Below are 22,214 nucleotides of genomic sequence, written 5' to 3'. Positions count from 1 at the left end.
GTGAACTCCAGCCTTTTCAGGACACCTCTGTATATCCTACATAGAGGCAAAATACTGGAAGTAAGACTGGCATTTTGGGCAAATTAGTCTTAGGAATTAGCTTTATGAAGTAGTGTGAATTTAAACTCAGGAACGGTTTAATTCTGCACACTGTAGACACTCAGAGTGTTAAGTTGATCATTGTTGTTCTATTTTTGTTCTCTCAGTTGTTTAAAAGATAAGTGTTGCATGCTCTTTCTCTATCTTTTCTAACACCTTTAATTTCATTATTACACATATTTTGACCTCATCAAGATTTCAGTGGATTTAGTAATGTTATAAGCTAGTGGGTTAGCTATTATCATGACATATCCCTTTCTCTCCTTAAACCACGAGGTGATCCCCTTTGTCCTTAGACCACGAGGTGATCCTACCCTCCCCCACTTGAGATAACATTCCAAATCTGAGTTAGTTACTGCGCACCTTCAAACTCTCTTTGTCTCCTCCTTCTCATACGGCGCAGTCGCGCACGGGACACACCCTAAGAGCTCAGTTGCTTGCGTAGTAGTAAGGAGAAAATCTCTCCTCCCCTCTCTGCCTTGCACCCCTCCCTCTCTCTCTCTCTCTCTCTCTCTCCCCTCACACACACACACACACACACACACACACATACCTCAGATAAGATTCCAATCACTCTCACACATCACTCTCACACACACACATATAACACACACACACATATAACACACACAACGTTTATGCTTGCTTTTATATATATATATATATGCTGACTTTATTGAATGTACATCATTGTTATAATAAATTCAATTAATTTGTTAAACTGTGTCTGTGTTGCTACTATATACTGGAAGTCACACAATCTCAAATAACTCCAAATTGCCTTCAGTGTGCTATTGGCTGTAGTGTTTATGTACTATGCTAAGTAATACATTATTGCTGCATCAGTAGTGGTCATAATAATTTGGAATATACCATAATCTAGCTGTTTGGTAATTTATTATTAAACACCAAAATTAATGGTATTATTAATGAGACTGATTCAATGAGACTGATTTAATGAGACTGATTTTAATGAGACTGATCACGTAAGACCAATAGCACCAACATATTTATTGGTTCCCCGTGTGAGGAGATTGGTTTGTTGACTTCTTGAATATTGTTGCAACAACAGATAAATTATCAGTTTGATTAAGCAACTGCCAAGGTATATCCCCAGGTGTGTTAAACGGTTAACAGTAGAGTGATAACCATATCACAAAATACTAATAACCTATTGATAACTTAGGATAAGAGATAGCATTTCCAAACCAAAACAAACTGTATTAATTAATTAACTACATAGTTAATATTAATTAATAATAATTAATTAATAAATTAACTCACTGATTAATTAATTGCCTAATATCCAACCTAAGCAAAATGGCATCCCCTTGTGTCTTAGAAGTTGAAGACAACGCTCAAGACGTGTCTCTCTTCGATGTCATCTCAGACCTCATTCACTGCTCTGCCTCCGAAAAAGCAAACATTAGGAGCATGAGTAAGGGTGAATGCCAAAATAACAGATAACTCAATAAAACATATGAGAGATCCAAAGAGAATAACTATTAGTGTCCAAGAGGCACTAGGTAGGCTATTCCTGTTACACTTCCAAGATACTGATCTAGGAATCAGATACCTCCATGGAGAGGTTAAAAGGCTGACCACCAGCAACGCCGAGCTGGCAGCCGATGTCAATGATTTATATAGGGAGCGTGGGCTTTTGAAGAACTCCCTTGATGATTGCGCCAAAAGGCCAGAGAAAGCCGAAAAGGTTGCCAAGAGGGCTGCCAAGGAGCAGAACCTCCAAGAAGGGCGCGAGGGGCGTGAAAGACCCCCAGCAATGCACCGAAGCTCAGAGCGGGAAGAGGCGTCCGAACCGGACACTGTGGATTACCTGGTTGAGGACCAGGCATCCCGCCAAACTCCATCAACTCGCTACACGACTCCTTCATTGTTTAGCCAGGGTGGAGCCATACTGCACTCATCCCGAGCCCAGAACCATAGCACACCCAGGTCAGTGCGCTACAGTATCCCTGATCCATCTTCGGATGAATCAGACTACGCATCTAGTGCGAAACAGGAGCAATACCAGAGTAGCTCAGATAGTGAGTACTCAGGAGAGCAAAGGAAGCCGCACAAGGATGTGCACCAAGCCCTCCGCATACGGCAAATTGACCTACTTGCCAAAGATGTTGAGTGATTCGATCCTGACAATAAAAGAACAAATGTAAATGATTATTTGCGAGAAATTGACCGATGCCTGATGGACCTGCCGAAAGCCACAATGCGAGAAAAACTTAAACTGATCTGGAAGACCTCCAGTAGCAGCGTTCATGCCTTTTTAGAGACGCTACCCCCAGATGTTCATGATAGCTATTCGAAACTTCGCAATTACATGAGGGAAGAATATGCGCCGTACACGGATGAAACCTCCGTGACATTATGTGCAATATAGATTAAACAGAAACGGTCTGAGGCGCCTCGTGAATATTATAGATGGCTATGTACTGCCTATTTCCAGGGTAGTAATGCACCAGGCTTGGAAGAAGATAGAGGCTTCAAATCCCTCTTCTTACATAACCTCCACCCAAGCGTGCGGACTCAAGTCACACTGACATGTTGACAAGGGTTCTACTCGATGAGGGAAATTAGGCAGCTAGCCCAAATGACCTGGGAGACCATTGTCAAAACCACAGACAGAAACGATGATGAACCTAGGGTCCTTAGTCTCCAGGGTGAGGACAGGCCCCCGCTAGCCTTAGAAGGAGGTGAAGCTCCAAAAGGAGGACCCACCTGGAAAAATCCCGGTCTGAACCGCCCCTTGCCGAGCCATCACCAGGGTGAGTGGAAGAATCGGCAAGGTAAGGCCAGGAGGGACCGATGGCAAGGCCACAGTGACCATGGCAACCGCTCATCATATGAAAATGGTCATAAGGAACAAGGCGGTTGGCAGCGAGATCGTCATCCCCACTCTGGCCAGAGATGGCAGGAGCGCTCTGACCGTAGCTCTACATGTAGGGGTAGAGGTGACCGACACAGTGACTCAGACCAACCTGGTGAGTTCCACTCAGAGCTGGATTCTTTGAAAGCCCAGTTGGCTGAGATTAAAGGACTGTTACAGGAGAGGTCAGACCCCTCAACAGATAAAACAAAAGAGCCCAAGAAAGATGGCAAAGGCTACCCACTGGCATGACTAGGCCAGGAACCACAAGTATATTTCATGAAAGGGGGAGGAGATCCCTGTGAAACAGCAGGTGATGGTCAGGATGTAGGGCCCCCCTGGTGGTGAAGGCAAACACATAAAACGCACCTCTCATGTGCACGAAAGTCTTCACCACCACCTCTCAGACACGGCTCTCACAAGGTGACCCAATCCCAACCAAGCCCTGCAACATAAACTTGGTCAGCTTCACGCAAAACAAAGCCCCAGTAACACAAATGGCATGGTTGGAACTCACATTCCAAGGCATGTCAATCATACATCCCACTTACATCTGCTCTGTGGGTACGGAAGAACTACTGATTGGCCAAGACCTACTCGACAGGTTGGTGCCACTCATTGATTGTCGTCACAGTCAATTGTGGGCCCAAATCATGACCCCGCCGTCGTTGGATCCCACAAAACATGCACAAGCTCATTGCGATGAGATTAGTGCAGACACCGACCAACCAAGCGCCACGGGAGACCAAATTTCTGATGAACTTCAGTTCATGTCTTTGTACACCGAGTCTGGTGTCGAAACACCCGACATCACGATTCCCCCTAGTGGCCACAATTCTTTAGAAAACCACGTCTCTTTCCTTTGTTCCTTGAGCAACTCAACCTCAGCTATGTACTGCCCTATTCTATCAGGTGAAGTGCGAGTCAATGGGACCACAGTCCTCAATGCAGCTATGACGCTTTGGTCTGAGAAATCAGCCATCAGCCAGACTTTGTTTGACACGCTGTGTCAAAGCCATTCCTGCCCCGTATTCATGCAGGAAAGCCTCCCTCTATCCATCGACTCAGACAAAGGCACCCATTTCACTGCTGGTGTAATGGCTGCGCTGTGGAACATGTTAGGCGTTGAGGCGAAATTCCATATCACGTACCACCCTCAATCCTCTGGTCAGGTTGAACAAGCCAATCAAACCACTGTGAGCGTGCTGCGGAAGTATGTCACCCACCATGGTAAAGATTGGGATGTGAAACTTCCCTTGGTGCTAATGGCCAGTAGGTCCACCCCTCATCGCACCACTGGAGTCACACCCTTTGAGATGATGACTGGGCGGGAGATGGTTCTCCCACTGCATCTCCTGTACAGACCAGAGGACATGAGCGTCACAACTGCATACACCGCACATCAATATGTTGCCGACCTACAACGCCACCTACAGTCAACCTTTGCATGGGCCCAAAAGAATCTCGAAACGAGCGAAAAAGGACAAAAGGCCTACTACGACCGAATCTCAAAGAAGTTCCTACCACACTGGTCAGGACCTTTCGATCGTGGGAAAACTGTCCCCCGTCGCGTATCGCATTAGGACACCCAGGCCTAATCAAACACCCTAGCAATCACATCAAGCCTTTTGAACAGTCCTCACTCCAAAAGGGGGTGGACGACAGTTAGGCCCATCCTGTCCACCTAGCTTGTATGCCTCACTCACCCATAAGCATACATTAACATTCCCAGTCACATTTACCACGATAACACTGTGCATGCCGTAGACAAGTTGGCCGAAATAATCAAGAGCGAGATCAAATACGTCCGGGTAGTAAGGGATTTGATGCAAGACCTGCTTAGAGAAGTTAGCAGCTCAATCAGTACCCTGAGTAGTGGTAAAATCCCACCGTATCTGATACCCCTTAGCATGGTAGATAAAATACTAAAATCCGCTACTACTACTAATGTGTATTCATCGCAAATACACCTGGCCTATAGTCTTGGCAGTGCTATTCTCATTTTTGTGAATCCACAAGACTTAGAGATAGGATTCATGCTGAACCTACCCATTATTGAGAAAAACAACATATATAGACTCAAGTCTGTCCTCAACGTGGGTTTCTGGAAAAACAATGTCCGTATACGCATACAGACACCACCCATGGTAGCATTCCATGATGATAACCCCTCTGTCTACTTTATTCTCAACCTAGAGATGTGCACCTCCACTAAAGACATCCACTGGGTCTGCCCAAGCAACCCATTCATTAGAGACACTACAGATCGCCTGTGTGGTTTGAGGGCAAAAGCGCCTGAACAAAAGTGTGTAGGTCAAATGTCCGCAAAGGACGAGGATATGGAAACTAGAGTAGAGAGAGCTGGTAATCGGTGGGTTGTTTGTTAGGACTAGGACTGTTTTGGCCTCTAGAGGCCGCTGTTATTTCCTTTTCATGTCGTGTTTATTTTGGCCTCTAGAGGCCGCCACTGTTCCTGTGTTTTGTGTTTGTGTTAATTGCCTAATTATCTTCACCTGTGTCCTTAATTAGTTTGTCTATTTATACCCCTGAGTTCAGTCCTCTTGTCACGGAGTCTTTGTGCTGTTATGTTTATCTCCAGTTTCCTTTGTACTGTGTTTTTTGATCTTCTTAGCTTTTGACTTTTGCACTTTGCTTTTCTTTTGGATTATACTCTTTGGTTTTTTTTTTGTCTTTTGTTTTGCCCTGTATATAGTGTATATAGTTTAAATAAACCTTTTGATTCTTTTTCTACTTCCGCCTCACGCCTCTGCATTTGAGTCATCCCCCTGGTGGCCTAGTGGGGGTTTGCTGGATTATCACACCAACGAACCAGGTTCGAATCCCAGCAAAACCCTAACAGAAAGACTCCGTCATGACCGACTCAGCAGAGGCTGCTTCAACTGTCTACCCGGCCAACCTTCAGGGAATTATGGCAGCTTTGACACGCTTCGGAGCGACCATGGACGCTCATGGACGTACGCTCACCAGCCAACGTGAGGCCCTCGCTCGCCACGAGGAACTGCTTCAGCAAATTGGGAAAACCCTGGCACAGCTGACATCTCTGCCTGCATCTCCTGCTCCTGATCCAGCTCCCATTCCTGCTCCAGTGCCTCCTGCAATGCTGCCTTCTTCACCTCGCGAACCCAGCCTTCCTGCACCACAGAGGTATGACGGCAAGCACAGTGAGTGCCGAGAGTTCCTTACCCAGTGTCAACTCACCTTTGAGCTTCAGCCTACCACCTACACTACGGATCGCCGCAAGATTGCCTTTGTGATCACCTTATTAGCTGGTAAGGCGCGAGCCTGGGCTACTGCTATCTGGCAAAGACAGGGACCTGAGTGCTTTGATTTCCAGCTGTTTTCTGAAGAGATGCTTCGGGTCTTCGATCAGGCAGACATCAGTACCGACGCAGCCCGAAAGCTCATGTCCATCCGGCAAGGAGGAAGCGTCGCAGATTACGCCATCTCGTTCCGAACACTCGCAGCAGTAAGTGGATGGAACGAGACTGCCCTGGTGTCAGCCTTCCACCATGGTCTGTCTGACCCCATCAAGGACGGTCTGGCCTCTATTGGATGCCCAAGTGACCTCGAAACCCTCATCTCACATGCTATTCGTCTGGACAACAGGATGAGAGAATGCCACCAAGCCTTGAGCCCCCCCAGCCTCCCTACCTCTACCTGGAGACCGTCTACCTCCTTCAGTGACTGTCCAGAACCCATGCAAGTGGGTCGTACTCGCCTCTCCGCATCTGAGAGGGAGCGCAGAAGGAGAGACAAGTGCTGCATCTACTGTGGCAAGCCTGGTCACTTCCGAGCATCATGTCCCGAACTCTTGGGAAAAGGACCGCCCCGTCCAGCCGAGGGAGGGTTGTGACGGGGCCTACTCTCTCTCCCGGACTCCCTGGCCAAGGAATCTACATCCCGGTCTCCATCTCCTGGGGTGAGTCTGTCCACTCTTGTCAAGCTTTGTTAGACTCAGGGGCGGCTGGGAACTTTATGGATATTCACTTCGCCCAAACTATCAATGTTCCGACTGCACCTCTTGTACGTCCCACATCAAGCCCGGGCCAAGGTTCTCCAGTGGGGTCACTCTTCCCCTCTCACCGCCCACCCGGGAGCTCGGAGGACCCTGGACTTCCTGAAAAGACGCTTCTGGTGGCCTAACATGGAGAAGGAAGTAAGGTCATTTGTCCTGTCCTGTGAGGTTTGCACCAGAACCAAGAACCCACGACAGCGTCCCCAGGGTCTCCTGCATCCTCTGACCATTCCCCGGCGTCCCTGGTCCCACGTGGCAGTCGACTTTATCACGGGTCTCCCTGAGTCACAAGGTAACACGGTCATTTTGGTCTTAGTTGACAGATTCTCCAAGGCCTGCCGCTTCATACCACTGTGCAAACTCCCCTCTGCTCTTGAAACTGCGAAACTTTTGTTTAATCATGTCTTCCGAGTCTTTGGTCTTCCACAGGACATCGTCTCAGACCGAGGGCCCCAGTTCTCCTCCCGAGTGTGGCACGGGTTCTGCAAGGTCATCGGAGCCACTGCCAGCCTCTCCTCTGGGTTTCACCCACAGTCCAATGGTCAGACGGAGAGGCTCAACCAGGACCTGGAAACCACCCTGCGAGGCCTGGCTATGGATAACCCGACATCGTGGAGCACCTGGCTGCCATGGGCGGAGTACGCCCACAACACCCTGCAGTCATCGGCCACCAAGCTGTCGCCATTCCAGTGCCAATTCGGGTTCCAGCCACCTCTGTTCCCGGACCAGGAGGAGGACGCGGGGGTGCCCTCGGTCAACCAATATGTGAGACGGTGTCGCAAGACCTGGAGCAAGGTCAGGAAGACCCTCATACAGACCTCCAGAACCAACCAGACTCAGGCCAACCGCCATAGAAGACCTGCACACGCTTTCCGCCCTGGGCAGCGTGTTTGGCTGTCCACTAAGGACCTTCCACTGCGGGTGGAGAACCGCAAGCTTGCTCCTCGCTACATTGGCCCCTTCAAGGTGGTGCGCAGGGTGAACCCTGTCTCCTACCGGCTCCAGTTGCCCCGGACTCTGAGGATCAACCCCACTTTCCATGTTTCCCTGTTACGGCCCGTACTGACATCTACGTATGCCCCTGCCCCTAGGAACCCCCCACCCCCCCGCATCTTCCAGGGGCAGACTGTGTTCACTGTGAATCGCCTGCTTGACTCCCGCCGGGTCCGCGGCAGGTTGCAATATCTGGTGGACTGGGAGGGCTATGGTCCTGAGGAGCGCTGCTGGGTTCCTGCTCGGGATGTCCTTGATAAAGAACTATGTCGGGACTTCCATTCGGCCCATCCGGATCGCCCTGGGAACGTCAGGAGACGCTCCTAGAGGGGGGGGTCCTGTTAGGACTAGGACTGTTTTGGCCTCTAGAGGCCGCTGTTATTTCCTTTTCATGTCGTGTTTATTTTGGCCTCTAGAGGCCGCCACTGTTCCTGTGTTTTGTGTTTGTGTTAATTGCCTAATTATCTTCACCTGTGTCCTTAATTAGTTTGTCTATTTATACCCCTGAGTTCAGTCCTCTTGTCACGGAGTCTTTGTGCTGTTATGTTTATCTCCAGTTTCCTTTGTACTGTGTTTTTTGATCTTCTTAGCTTTTGACTTTTGCACTTTGCTTTTCTTTTGGATTATACTCTTTGGTTTTTTTTTTGTCTTTTGTTTTGCCCTGTATATAGTGTATATAGTTTAAATAAACCTTTTGATTCTTTTTCTACTTCCGCCTCACGCCTCTGCATTTGAGTCATCCCCCTGGTGGCCTAGTGGGGGTTTGCTGGATTATCACACCAACGAACCAGGTTCGAATCCCAGCAAAACCCTAACATTGTTAACACTCCAAAAACTGAAGTCTTGATGTCATATGATCAGCATGACACAGCCACCAGAATGAAAATCCCAAACCAAACGGTGTTCCTTAGTGTACCACAGGGAGCCACCATTCACTTAGGTGATATCACCCTACACCATCTTAGTACTGACAGGTATGATTCTGAGATTGAAATGATAGACGCATTTCAAGGTTATGATCTTGAGATCAATAACACCCTCCAACAGCAACTACTGATTGAAGGGACCAAAACGGTGAAATTTAGTTTAGGCCAGACTGGAATTTCGACTATGGTGTCTTGATACTAGGTCAGAGAGTCATCTGATCTGGGATCTACTATAAGTCTGATTGTTTTGGGACTTCTCCTCAGTGGCTGGGTCTTAACCGCTGGCATCGCATACATGCTACACAAATACATAAAAACACTACACGCCAAGCTGGATAAGATGGTCTGCATCCCTGACAGCTTTAGCCGCAGTAGCGCACGCTTTCTGGCCAGACCACCCGCTGCTATTACCTTTCCAGAAGATTAGGCTTACTAACCCAAGCACTAATACTTCTTTTCTTTCCTTCATCCCTTTTCTTTTCTTGTTTTATGCATAGGAAATGAAGTACCTATGTAGTGTTTAATGTTTAATTTTTTTTTTATAGATGTGATTTTGACATAGTTAGATAGTGATTATATGCCCAAATGCTTACAGCCTGATTATATGCCCAAATGCCTCTGCCTCCAACTGTCTTACTAGGACTCATGAGTTTACACAGTTTTCACAGGACACCATGGACTGTACAGAGAAAAGCTACCTCAAGGACTATGGGCATGTGGACTGTACCATACTGTGCTCTCAGTGCTACGACTCCGTCATACCCCTGAGACCAAAAGGGGGAATGTAGGGACAGTCACAGTCCCTTCTAGAACTACAAATCCCATCAACCAACTTCGGCAATGACCTACGTCACGCCTGGGTGGGATTACCTACGTCACATCCTCCCTGAAGCCATAAGTGGCTCAACCACACTTCTGTTATCTCTCTCTCGTCGGTGGACATTCGTGTCGCACAGACACAAAGAGACACCCTGCTCATCAGAACACCCAAGATAAAGACGTCTTTCTTGCAAGAAAAAGAAAGTCAGCGCGCTTTCATATTTACCTCTGGCCACGGTAAAAGAATAAAGTTGCGCCGTTTCACTCATTTTGAGTTACAACCGTTTTTTTTATTTGTTCATTATAAATAATGTTACAACTGCCGCCCGAGCAGTTAATTAAAAGTTAGAAGCGACCGGATTCCTTCTGACTTAATTGCTGTGCACATTGTTTGATCAGAGACTTTTCCTCACGAACGACGAAGTTCAGACCAAAAAATTCTCTGCGCTTTTCACGGAAGCAACCCACGAGTTTCTGTGAACTCCAGCCTCTTCAGGACACCTCTGCATATCCTACATAGAGGCAAAATACTGGAAGTAAGACTGGCATTTTGGGCAAATTAGTCTTAGGAATTAGCTTTATGAAGTAGTGTGAATTTAAACTCAGGAACGGTTTAATTGTGCACACTGTAGACACTCAGACTGTTAAGTTGATCATTGTTGTTCTATTTTTGTTCTCTCAGTTGTTTAAAAGATAAGTGTTGCATGCTCTTTCTCTATCTTTTCTAACACCTTTAATTTCATTATTACACATATTTTGACCTCATCAAGATTTCAGTGGATTTAGTAATGTTATAAGCTAGTGGGTTATCATGACATATCCCTTTCTCTCCTTAAACCACGAGGTGATCCCCTTTGTCCTTAGACCACGAGGTGATCCTACCCTCCCCCACTTGAGATAACATTCCAAATCTGAGTTAGTTACCGCGCACCTTCAAACTCTCTTTGTCTCCTCCTTCTCATACGGCGCAGTCGCGCACGGGACACACCCTAAGAGCTCAGTTGCTTGCGTAGTAGTAAGGAGAAAATCTCTCCTCCCCTCTCTGCCTCGCACCCCTCCCTCTCTCTCTCTCTCCCCTCACACACACACACACACACACATACCTCAGATAAGATTCCAATCACTCTCACACATCACTCTCTCACACACACACACACACATATAACACACACACCGTTTATGCTTGCTTTTATATATATATATATATATATATATATGGGCGGCACGGTGGTGTAGTGGTTAGCGCTGTCGCCTCACAGCAAGAAGGTCCTGGGTTCGAGCCTCGGGGCCGGCAAGGGCCTTTCTGTGCGGAGTTTGCATGTTCTCCCCGTGTCCGCGTGGGTTTCCTCCGGGTGCTCCGGTTTCCCCCACAGTCCAAAGACATGCAGGTTAGGTTAACTGGTGACTCTAAATTGACCGTAGGTGTGAATGGTTGTCTGTGTCTATGTGTCAGCCCTGTGATGACCTGGCGACTTGTCCAGGGTGTACCCCGCCTTTTGCCCGTAGTCAGCTGGGATAGGCTCCAGCTTGCCTGCGACCCTGTAGAAGGATAAAGCGGCTAGAGATAATGAGATGATATATATATATATATCTGCTGACATTATTGAATGTACATCATTGTTATAATAAATTCAATTAATTTGTTAAACTGTGTCTGTGTTGCTACTATATACTGGAAGTCACACAATCTCAAAGAACTCCAAATTGCCTTCAGTGTGCTATTGGCTGTAGTGTTTATGTACTACGCTAAGTAATACATTATTGCTGCATCAGTAGTGGTCATAATAATTTAGAATATACCATAATCTAGCTGTTTGGTAATTTATTATTAAACACCAAAATTAATGGCATTATTAATGAGACTGATCCAATGAGACTGATCCAATGAGACTGATTTTAATGAGACTGATAACGTAAGACCAATAGCACCAACAATGCACTTATTAGAACACCCAGATAGTAAGGCATTACAATAATCCAACTTAGAGGTAACAAAAGCATGAATTATTTTTTTTGCATCATGTAGTGACATTATATTTCTTCTCTTAGCAATATTTCTGGGCGGCACGGTGGTGTAGTGGTTAGAGCTGTCGCCTCACAGCAAGAAGGTCCGGGTTCGAGCCCCGTGGCCGGCGAGGGCCTTTCTGTGTGGAGTTTGCATGTTCTCCCCGTGTCCGCGTGGGTTTCCTCCGGGTGCTCCGGTTTCCCCCACAGTCCAAAGACATGCAGGTTAGGTTAACTGGTGACTCTAAATTGAGCGTAGGTGTGAATGTGAGTGTGAATGGTTGTCTGTGTCTATGTGTCAGCCCTGTGATGGCCTGGTGACTTGTCCAGGGTGTACCCCGCCTTTCGCCCGTAGTCAGCTGGGATAGGCTCCAGCTTGCCTGCGACCCTGTAGAAGGATAAAGCGGCTCGAGATAATGAGATGAGATGAGCAATATTTCTGAGATTAAAAAAGCTATCCAGGTAATGTTCTCGATATGAGTTTCAAACAAAAAACTGGAATCAATGATCTCCCTGAGGTCTTTTACTGCTGCACATGAAAAAACAGAAATGCCATCCAGAGTTACTATGTAATCAGGAAACCTACTTCTAGCTGCATGTGGTCCTTGTACAAGTACTTCTGTCTTGTCAGTGTTAAGCAGAAGGAAGTTAATAAGCATCCAGTGTCTAATCTCCTTTACACATTCCTCAATTTTATTAAGCTGGTGTCTCTCATCTGGCTTTGCAGAAACATACAATTGTGTGTCATCAGCATAACAGTGGAAGCTATGTAATACCATGCTTACAAATAATATCACCCAGAGGTAATATATAAAGAAAAAAAGCAGTGGGCCTCAGACAGAACCTTGTGGAACACCAAACTTTACCTCAATATGTATAGAAAAATCAACATTTACATCAACAAACTGATAGCAATTAGTTAAATAAGACCTGAGCCAGGAGAGGGCTGTTCCCATAACTCCCACAACATTTTCTAGTCTATTCAGGAGAATGGAATGATCAATGGTGTCAAAGGCTGCACTAAGGTCAAGCAATACATGCAGGGAGACAGCCCTGATTAGATGACAACAGTAGGTCATTTACTACATTAACCAGTGCTGTCTCTGTGCTATGATGAGGTCTAAATCCTGACTGATACATTTCATGGATGCTATTTCTATGTAGATATGAGCTAGCCTGGGCCCGCCCATCCTAAGTGTGACACAACACGGGGGCCTGTTGTGAGCTTAGTCTGGCAAGGCAAGCTATCTCCAGCTCTTCCAAGCTCCCGAAAAATCGGGAGCCAATCAACTTTGAGCATCTCCAACGGCCCTGGGTAGAGGCGTGTTCAAGGCAGTGACGTAGTAGAACTGCGACCAGAAGCCATAGATTGTTTACAGAATTTATGCCGTAAGCGCTTCATTCACTAGAAACATTACGAACATGGAGCAGCGGCAAGCCTTTGACACAGCGGTAGATGCTGTATTGAAAGCATTCAACGGGAAGTTCTCATTGAAAACGGAGCAAAGAGCAGCCCTGGAGGTATTTATCTTCTTCCTGTTACTCAAGCAGTTTCTGTCGCGTCACATACATCAGAGGAAAGAGTGATGTGATTGGTTTAAGCTTCGTCACAGCCTTTTCTGGCTTCGACCAGTAGCAAACTGAGGCATTTCAGGGAGGTGGGTCAACCACACGCTTTGGGAAACGGTTGAGCTTAATATCTTTGCCAGACCAATGCTCACAGAGCTTTGAAGTTGCGTTAGCCAGACTAGATATGAGCATAACTGCTGTGTTACAGCATTGTCTAGGATCTTGAAGATAAAGGGGAGGTTTGATATTGGCCTATAATTGGAAAGGTGACAGGGGTCAAGGTCAGGTTTTTTAATCAGGGGTTTGATAACTGTTAGTTTAAGGATTTGGATACATAGCCAATTCTAAGGGAAGAACTGATTATTTTTAGAAGAGGTCCAATTGCTTCTGGTATTATCTGTTTGAAGATTTGTGTAGGTAAGGGATCTAGTACACAAGTTGAAGATTTTGATGTGGAAATTAATGAAATTAGTTTGATTTCTCTAAGGGGAGAAATTGAACTGGCCTTAAATTACTAGTTTGAATTTTTTTGTCAGATATTTTCAATTTTGTCACTGAAAAAATTCATGAAGTCGTTGCTACTACATATTGCAGGTGTGCGTGTGTGTATAGTGGTCTTTTTCTTAGTTAATTTTGGCACAATATTAAATAGGAGTCTAAGATTTTTGTTGGTATTATTTTGGTGGAGAGAGACGTTGCTCTAGCAGCACTATGAGCTTTTCTATACTTCAGGAGGCGTTCTTTCCATGTTACTTTGAATACTACCAATTTTGTTTGATACCATTTACGTTCTAATTTTTGGGTGCTCTGTTTTAAAGTGCGAGTGTAATTGTTATCGGCAAGATTTGTAATCGGGCAAGACAGTGGCGCACACAGACACAGCAGTTTACAGCTCTCCTTTTTGTTGCTTTTTGTTTGTGGTTATGTGTGTGTTTTTGTTGTGCATGTATGCATTTTTGTTGATGCTACCTACAGTCAACAGGATCTCCTGATGATAGGACTGAGGAGTAAACAAGCTGTTAAATCTGAATTTCTCTGCTTCCATGACATACTGGAGGAAATAGCCAGGACGCTGGCTCTCCGTGGATTATCATCCATACAAACAGGTGATGGAGGTGGTGGAGAATCAGGAGGCAGAATCGGGGCTACCGAGCCAGCGCACTTACAAGGCTAAAGAGGCACCCATACAGATTACTGCTTCCCAGCATTTTTCTATCCAACACCAGATCCATCAGGAACAAAATGGACGAACTGGGGTTAGAGATTGCAACATAGAAACACATCCAGGACTGTTGCATTCTGTTAATCACGGAGACTTGACTTCAGGCATGCATACCAGATACAGCTATAGACCTAGCAGGCTGCACAGCACACCACCATGACAGAAACAGAGACTCTGGTAAGAGGAAAGGAGGAGAGTTATGCATCTATGTTGATCACAATTGGTGCACTAACACCAAGACCATCGACAACCATTGTTCCCCAGACCTGGAGTATTTGATTGTTAAACGCAGACCCATCTACCTCCCTCATGAATTTACTGTGGCATTGGTCACCTCTGTGTACATTCCACCTGATGCTAATGCTAACTCAGCTCTTGGCCACTTACACAAGGTAATAAGCAGCCAGCAGAATACATATCCTGAGGCAGTACATGTTATTGTGGGTGACTTCAACCATGCTGATTTAAAGCTAGTGCTCCCCAAATTTCAGCAGCACAATAAATGTGCTACTGGAGGAGGTAAAACATTGGATAAAACCTACTCTAACATCAAAAATAGCTATAGGGCAGCACCTTTATCACACCTGGGACGTTTTGATCACGCCATTGTTGTTAATGCCAGCGTACACCACCCTCAGGAAGAAAACTCAACCCATGATAAGGACTGTTAAAACATGGTCTGAAGGTGCCTCACATCACTTGCAGGATTGCTTCGAAAGAACAAAGTGGGACATTTTTGATCATCATGACCTGGAAGAGTGCTCAGCTACATTAAGAACTGTGCTGATACTGTCTCTGTTGAAAAGTGTGTTTGGGTGTATCTTAACCACAAACCGTGGATGACAAAAGAAGTCCAGATCCTGCTGAGGGATAGGAACACTGCTTTCAGGTCTGGTGATGGGGCACAGTATAGTGCTGCCAGAGCCAACTTGAGAGGAGGCATCAAAGCAGCCAAGGCAGCTCATAAAAGGAAGATTGAGGACCACTTTGACAGTCATAACATGTGGCAGGGAGTTCAACACATCACCAACTACAAGTCCAGTAATCTCACAGCTGCTGATGGAGATGCTGTGCTGGCTGAGGTACTGAACTATTTCTTTGCCCTCTTTGAGGTGAAGGCACCAGAGGCAGCTACATTCCACCCACCAGCCCACAGTAGCCATATCCTCAGTGCAGGAACCTGAGGTATACTGAGGGCAGTCAACCCAAGGAAAGCTACTGGACCTGATGGGGTGTCAAGGAGGGTGCTGAAGGAATGTGCAGACCAACTCACTGGTGTCTTCACAAAAATCTTCAATCTGTGCCTGTCTCACTCCATGATCTCACTCTGCCTGAAAGCCACTACAATAAGCCAGTTGCCAAAAAAAACCACCATCAGCAGCCTTAATGACTACCATCTGGTGGCAGTAATGCCAGTGGTCATGAAGTGTTTTGAGAAACTGGTCAGACATCATATCATTTCCAGCCTCCCACCCACATTGGACTCATACCAGTTTGCATGCAGAGCTAACAGATCTACAGACGATGCCATTGTCACAGCTCTCCACACAGTATTGACCCATCTGGAACATTAGGGCTGCAAGGCTGCTCTTCATAGACTTTAGCTCTGCCTTCAACACGATCATCACAAGCAGACTGGTCGACAAATTACTGGACATAGGACTGTCACACACTATCTGCTGCTGGATCAGAGACTTCCTGATGGATCGCTCTCAGAGTAGGACCCCATCTCTCCACAGCACTCAGTTTCAGCACTGGCTCTCCACAGGGTTGTGTGCTGAGCCCCCTGCTCTATACTTTCTACACACACAACTGCACCCCCACACATCCAAGTAATGCCCTTATTAAATTTGCGGATGATACAACTGTGGTGGGGCTCATCTCTGGAGAAAATGAGGCGGCATACAGAGATGAGGTCCAGAGGCTGTCAGTGTGGTGCACACAGAACAACTTGGTCCTGAACACCTCCAAATCCAAAGAGCTGTTCATTGACTACAGAAGGAAAAAGTCTGATCCACATCTTCTGTACATCAATGCAGGCCGCATGGAGAGGGTTTTGGACTTCAGGTTCCTGGACATACATGTGGATGATGACCTTTCCTGGAATAACAACACAGTACTGGCAAAGAAGGCACAGCAGTGTCTCCATTTCCTGAGAATACTCAGACAAAACAACCTGACTGACAAACTGCTGGTGTCCTTCAACCAATGTTCTGTTGAAAGTGCACTGAGTTACTGCATCTTTGCTTGGTTCGCCAGTTGCTCAGCAGCACAGAAGAAAGCACTCCAGAGGGTTGTCTCCACAGTTGAAAAAAACATTATTGACTGCTTTCTACCCTCCCTGGAGGAAATTTATATAACACGCTGCCTCAGAAAGGCTTACAGCATCCTCAAGGACCCATTACATCCTGGACACCACCTACTCGAACTGTTGCCTTCTGAAAGGCATTTCAGGGCAATAAAAACATGAACAAACACACTGAAAAACAGTTTTTATGCCAAAGCCTTAACGGCATTGAATATGGACACTCAAATAGCATGAATACCTGAAATGTGCAATATCTGTTGAATGTGTGTATTACAATGTCCATCCATCCATTATCCATAACCGCTTATCCTGTGCAGGATCATGGGCAAGCTGGAGGCAATCCCAGCTGACTATAGGTGAAAGGCAGGGTACACCCTGGACAAATCGCCAGATCATCACAGGGCTGACACATGGAGACAAACAACCATTCACACTCACACCTACGGTCAATTTAGAGCCTCCAATTAGCCTAAACTGCATGTCTTTGGAATGTGGGGGAAACTGGAGCACCTGAAGGAAACCCACACAGACACGGGGAGAACATGCACACTCCACACAGAAAGGCCCCCATTGGCCACTGGGCTCAAATCTAGAACCTTCTTGCTGTGAGGCGACAGTGCTAACCACTGTGCCACCTGTATTAAAATGTGCAATATCTTTTGAACATGTGTATTTTTTAAATATGTATGTCTTAGTATTGATCTTTTATCTTTTCTGTTATTTGCACTGGCAAAGGATAGCGAACCAATTTTGTTGTACTACTGTACTTGTGCATTACAATGACAATAAAGGTCTATCTATCTATCTATCTATCTATCTATCTATCTATCTATCTATCTATCTATCTATCTATACCAGGGTGCTATTTTTTTCTCTCTAATCATTTTTTTTAAGTGGAGCTACATTATCTAAAGTATAATGGAATGTTGACTCAAAGCATTCAGTTGCCTGATCAAGTTCTGTGGGGCCTGACAGTAATCCAATCAAAGTTGATAACTAGGGGAGAATATTTATAAAACATTGTGAAGTAGTTGACATGAATGTACGTTTGACACAGTAGTGTGGCAAGGTGCATATGTTGTTGCTCAGACATATTTTGAATAAGATGAGATAATGATCTGAGGTAGCTTCAGACTATGGAAGTGTGATTATTTTTTCTATATTTAACCCAAATAGTAGTATTAGATCAAGAGTGTGACCAACCATTATGAGTAGGTCCTATGATGTTCTGATTAACCCCTATTGAATCTAGAATGGACAAGAACGCTGTTTTCAGAGGGTCTTCTGGGTTATCAAAGTGAATATTAAAATCTCCAACAACTAAAGCTTTGTCTAAGGAAATAATCAGGTCTGAGATGAAATCTGCAAATTCAGAAAGAAATTCAGAATATGGCCCCAGGGCCTGTAAATAATAAATAACGGAATTGACCAGGTAAACTTATTTTTTGTGGCTACATATGTTAGTAGAAGTACAATCTAAGTGGGTGTATGTAAATTTTTGATCCTGCACTGATTTCAGAAAACCCAAAATAACTTAAAACTTGTACACCAATTTTTTTTTTCTATTGAAGATTCATTTTGTACAATCATTCTCCATCCATTTTCTGCTGCTTATTCGGTTCTGGGTGGTGGGGGCAGCATTTCAAGCAGAGATGCCAAGCCAGACCTCTCTTTGCCACAGAAAAAGAGTGTTTGTGTTTGTGTGTGTGTTTGCACATGCACACGCTCAGTGGTTAGTAGTGCACTGTTGTCTCACAGCAAGAGGCCTTTCTGTGTGGAGTTCACATGTTCTCATAACAGTGGATTCTGTGGTCCCTCTGGAACTCAATCATCTGGCCCTTGAGAGACAAGTATCCATATCGGCAGATGTGTTTGGAGAAATTGGCTCGTGTTCTCATCCTCAGACAGTCAGATGCAAGTTGTACCTGTGTGATCTGTCCTCTGTTTCATTTAGCTTCTCACTGAGATCAGAGATGTCTGAGTGTTACTTGTTCAGATCTTGCTTGACAACTCATGTCAGCATGCACGGCATCCACTTGGGCTTGTAATGTTTTGCTAACATCAGCCTGGTAGGCAATGTCTTGACCTAGCTTGGCAATTAGCTCATCAGCTGTTTCCACTATGGTTTTCAGTGACCGTTTTTCATTCTACACAAAGCCTTCTACTGCTTCTCTTACTGCCAGCTTTACCAATAATTAGCCTCTCTTCTTATTTTAATGCAGCCAAGATTGCAGCGTCTGATGAATCTTTTGGCTGATTGCCTTTGAATCACTCTTTGATTGGGGAATTACTGTCAGGTGGTTTATTTTGCAGGCTTTGGTCCTGATATAGTTGTTGAAGAAAGATGTAGACTTGTATTTGAATTGTAGTATATTTTCAATAATTTTTGGACTTACAGTGGTGCTTGACAGTTTGTGAACCCTTTAGAATTTTCTATATTTCTGCATAAATATGACCTAAAACATCATCAGATTTTCACACAAGTCTTAAAGTAGATAAAAATAACCCAGTTAAACAAATGAGACAAAAATATTATACTTGGTCATTTATCTATTGAGGAAAATGATCCAATATTACATATCTGTGAGTGGCAAAAGTATGTGAACCTTTGCTTTGAGTATCTGGCCTGACCCCCTTGTACAGCAATAACTGCAACTAAATGTTTCTGGTAACTGTTGATCAGTCCTGCACACCAGTTTGGAGGAATTTTAGCCCATTCCTCCATACAGAACAGCTTCAACTCTGGGATGTTGGTGGGTTTCCTCACATGAACTGCTTGCTTCAGGCCCTTCCACAACATTTCGATTGGATTACAGTGGGGCAAAAAAGTATTTAGTCACTCGCCAATTGTGCAAGTTCTCCCACTTAAAAAGATGAGAGAGGCCTGTAATTTTCATCATAGGTACACTTCAACTATGAGAGACAGAATGGGGGGAAAGAATCCAGGAAATCACATTGTAGGATTTTTAATGAATTAATTGGTAAATTCCTTGGTAAAATAAGTATTTGGTCACCTACAAACAAGCAAGATTTCTGGCTCTCACAGACCTGTAACAACTTCTTTAAGAGGCTCCTCTGTCCTCCACTCATTACCTGTATTAATGGTACCTGTTTGAACTCGTTATCAGTATTAAAGACACCTGTCCACAACCTCAAACAGTCACACTCCAAACTCCACTATGGCCAAGACCAAAGAGCTGTCAAAGGACACCAGAAACAAAATTGTAGACCTGCACCAGGCTGGGAAGACTGAATCTACAATAGGTAAGTAGCTTGGTGTGAAGGAATCAACCGTGGGAGCAATTATTAGAAACTGGAGGACATACAAGACCACTGATAATCTCCCTCGATCTGGGGCTCCATGCAAGATCTCACCCCGTGGGGTCAAAATGATCACAAGAACGGTGAGCAAAAATCCCAGAACCACACGGGGGGACCTAGTGAATGACCTGCAGAGAGCTGGGACCAAAGTAACAAAGGCTACCATCAGTAACACACTAAGCCGCCAGGGACTCAAATCCTGCAGTGCCAGATGTGTCCCCCTGTTTAAGCCAGTACATCTCCAAGCCCATCTGAAGTTTGCTAGAGAGCATTTGGATGATCCAGAAGAGGATTGGGAGAATGTCATATGGTCAGATGAAACCAAAATAGAACTTTTTGGTAAAAACTCAACTTGTCGTGTTTGGAGGAGAAAGAATGCTGAGTTGCATCCAAAGAACACCATACCTACTGTGAAGCATGGGGGTGGAAACATCATGCTTTGGGGCTGGTTTCTGCAAAGGGACCAGGACGACTGATCCATGTAAAGGAAAGAATGAATGGGGCCATGTATCGTGAGATTTTGAGTGAAAACCTCCTGCCATCAGCAAGGGCATTGAAGATGAAACATGGCTGGGTCTTTCAGCATGACAATGATCCCAAACACACTGCCCGGGCAACGAAGGAGTGGCTTCGTAAGAAGCATTTCAAGGTCCTGGAGTGGCCTAGCCAGTCTCCAGATCTCAACCCCATAGAAAATCTTTGGAGGGAGTTGAAAGTCCATGTTGCCCAGCGACAGCCCCAAAACATCACTGCTCTAGAGGAGATCTGCATGGAGGAATGGGCCAAAATACCAGCAACAGTGTGTGAAAACCTTGTGAAGACTTGCAGAAAATGTTTGACCTCTGTCATTGCCAACAAAGGGTATATAACAAAGTATTGAGATTAACTTTTGTTATTGACCAAATACTTATTTTCCACCATAACTTGCAAATAAATTCTTTAAAAATCAGACAATGTGATTTTCTGGATTTTTTTTCCTCATTTTGTCTCTCATAGTTGATACCTATGATGAAAATTACAGGCCTCTCTCATCTTTTTAAGTGGGAGAACTTGCACAATTGGTGACTGACTAAATACTTTTTTGCCCCACTGTAAGGTCAGGACTTTGACTTGGCCATTCCAAAACATTAACTTCATTCTTCTTTAACCATTCTTTGGTAGAACGACTTGTGTACTTAGGGTTGTTGTCTTGCTGCATGATCCACCTTCTCTTGAGATTCAGTCCATGGACAGATGTCCTGACATTTTCCTTTAGAATTCGCTGGTATAATTCAGAATTCATTGCTCCATCAATGATGGCAAGCCATCCTGGCCCAGATGCAGCAAAACAAGTCCAAACCATGATACTACTACCACCACCATGTTTCACAGATGGGATAAGGTTCTTATGCTGGAATGCAGCATTTTCCTTTCTCCAAACATAACACTTCTCATTTAAAACAAAAAGTTCTATTTTGGTCTCATCCGTCCACAAAACGTTTTTCCAATAGCCTTCTGGCTTGTCCCCGTGCTCTTTAGCAAACTGCAGACGAGCAGCAATGTTCTATTTGGAGAGCAGTGGCTTTCTCCTTGCAACCCTGCCATGCACACCTTGTTGTTCAGTGTTCTCTTGGCGGTGGACTCATGAACATTAGCCAATGTGAGAGAGGCCTTCAGTTGCTTAGAAGTTACCCTGGGGCCCTTTGTGACCTCGCTATTACACGCCTTGCTCTTGGAATGATCTTTGTTGGTCGACCACTCCTGGGGAGGGTAAAAATGGCCTTGAATTTCCTCCATTTGTACACAATCTGTCTGACTGTGGATTGGTGAAGTCCAAACTCTTTAGAGATGGTTTTGTAAGCTTTTCCAGCCTGATGAGCATCAACGCTTTTTCTGAGGTCCTCAGAAATCTCCTTTGTTCATGCCATGATACACTTCCACAAACGTGTTGTGAAGCTCAGACTTTGATAGATCCCTGTTCTTTAAATAAAACAGGGTGCCCACTCACACCTGATTGTCATCCCATTGATTGAAAACACCGGACTCTAATTTCACCT

General features: G+C 45.1%; 1 protein-coding gene across 1 annotated transcript in view; it reads left to right on the top strand.

The window, feature by feature from the left end:
• Nucleotides 1-22,214, top strand: part of serpine3 (serpin peptidase inhibitor, clade E (nexin, plasminogen activator inhibitor type 1), member 3) — a 53,988-nt gene that overhangs the window by 30,154 nt on the left and 1,620 nt on the right. The gene's annotated exons all lie outside the window — the stretch shown is intronic.

This window comes from Neoarius graeffei, chromosome 13, assembly GCF_027579695.1.
Source record: "Neoarius graeffei isolate fNeoGra1 chromosome 13, fNeoGra1.pri, whole genome shotgun sequence".
NCBI lineage: Eukaryota > Metazoa > Chordata > Actinopteri > Siluriformes > Ariidae > Neoarius > Neoarius graeffei.
The sequence above is the reverse complement of the archived record's forward strand: the minus strand, read 5'-3'. Positions and strand labels throughout refer to the sequence as shown.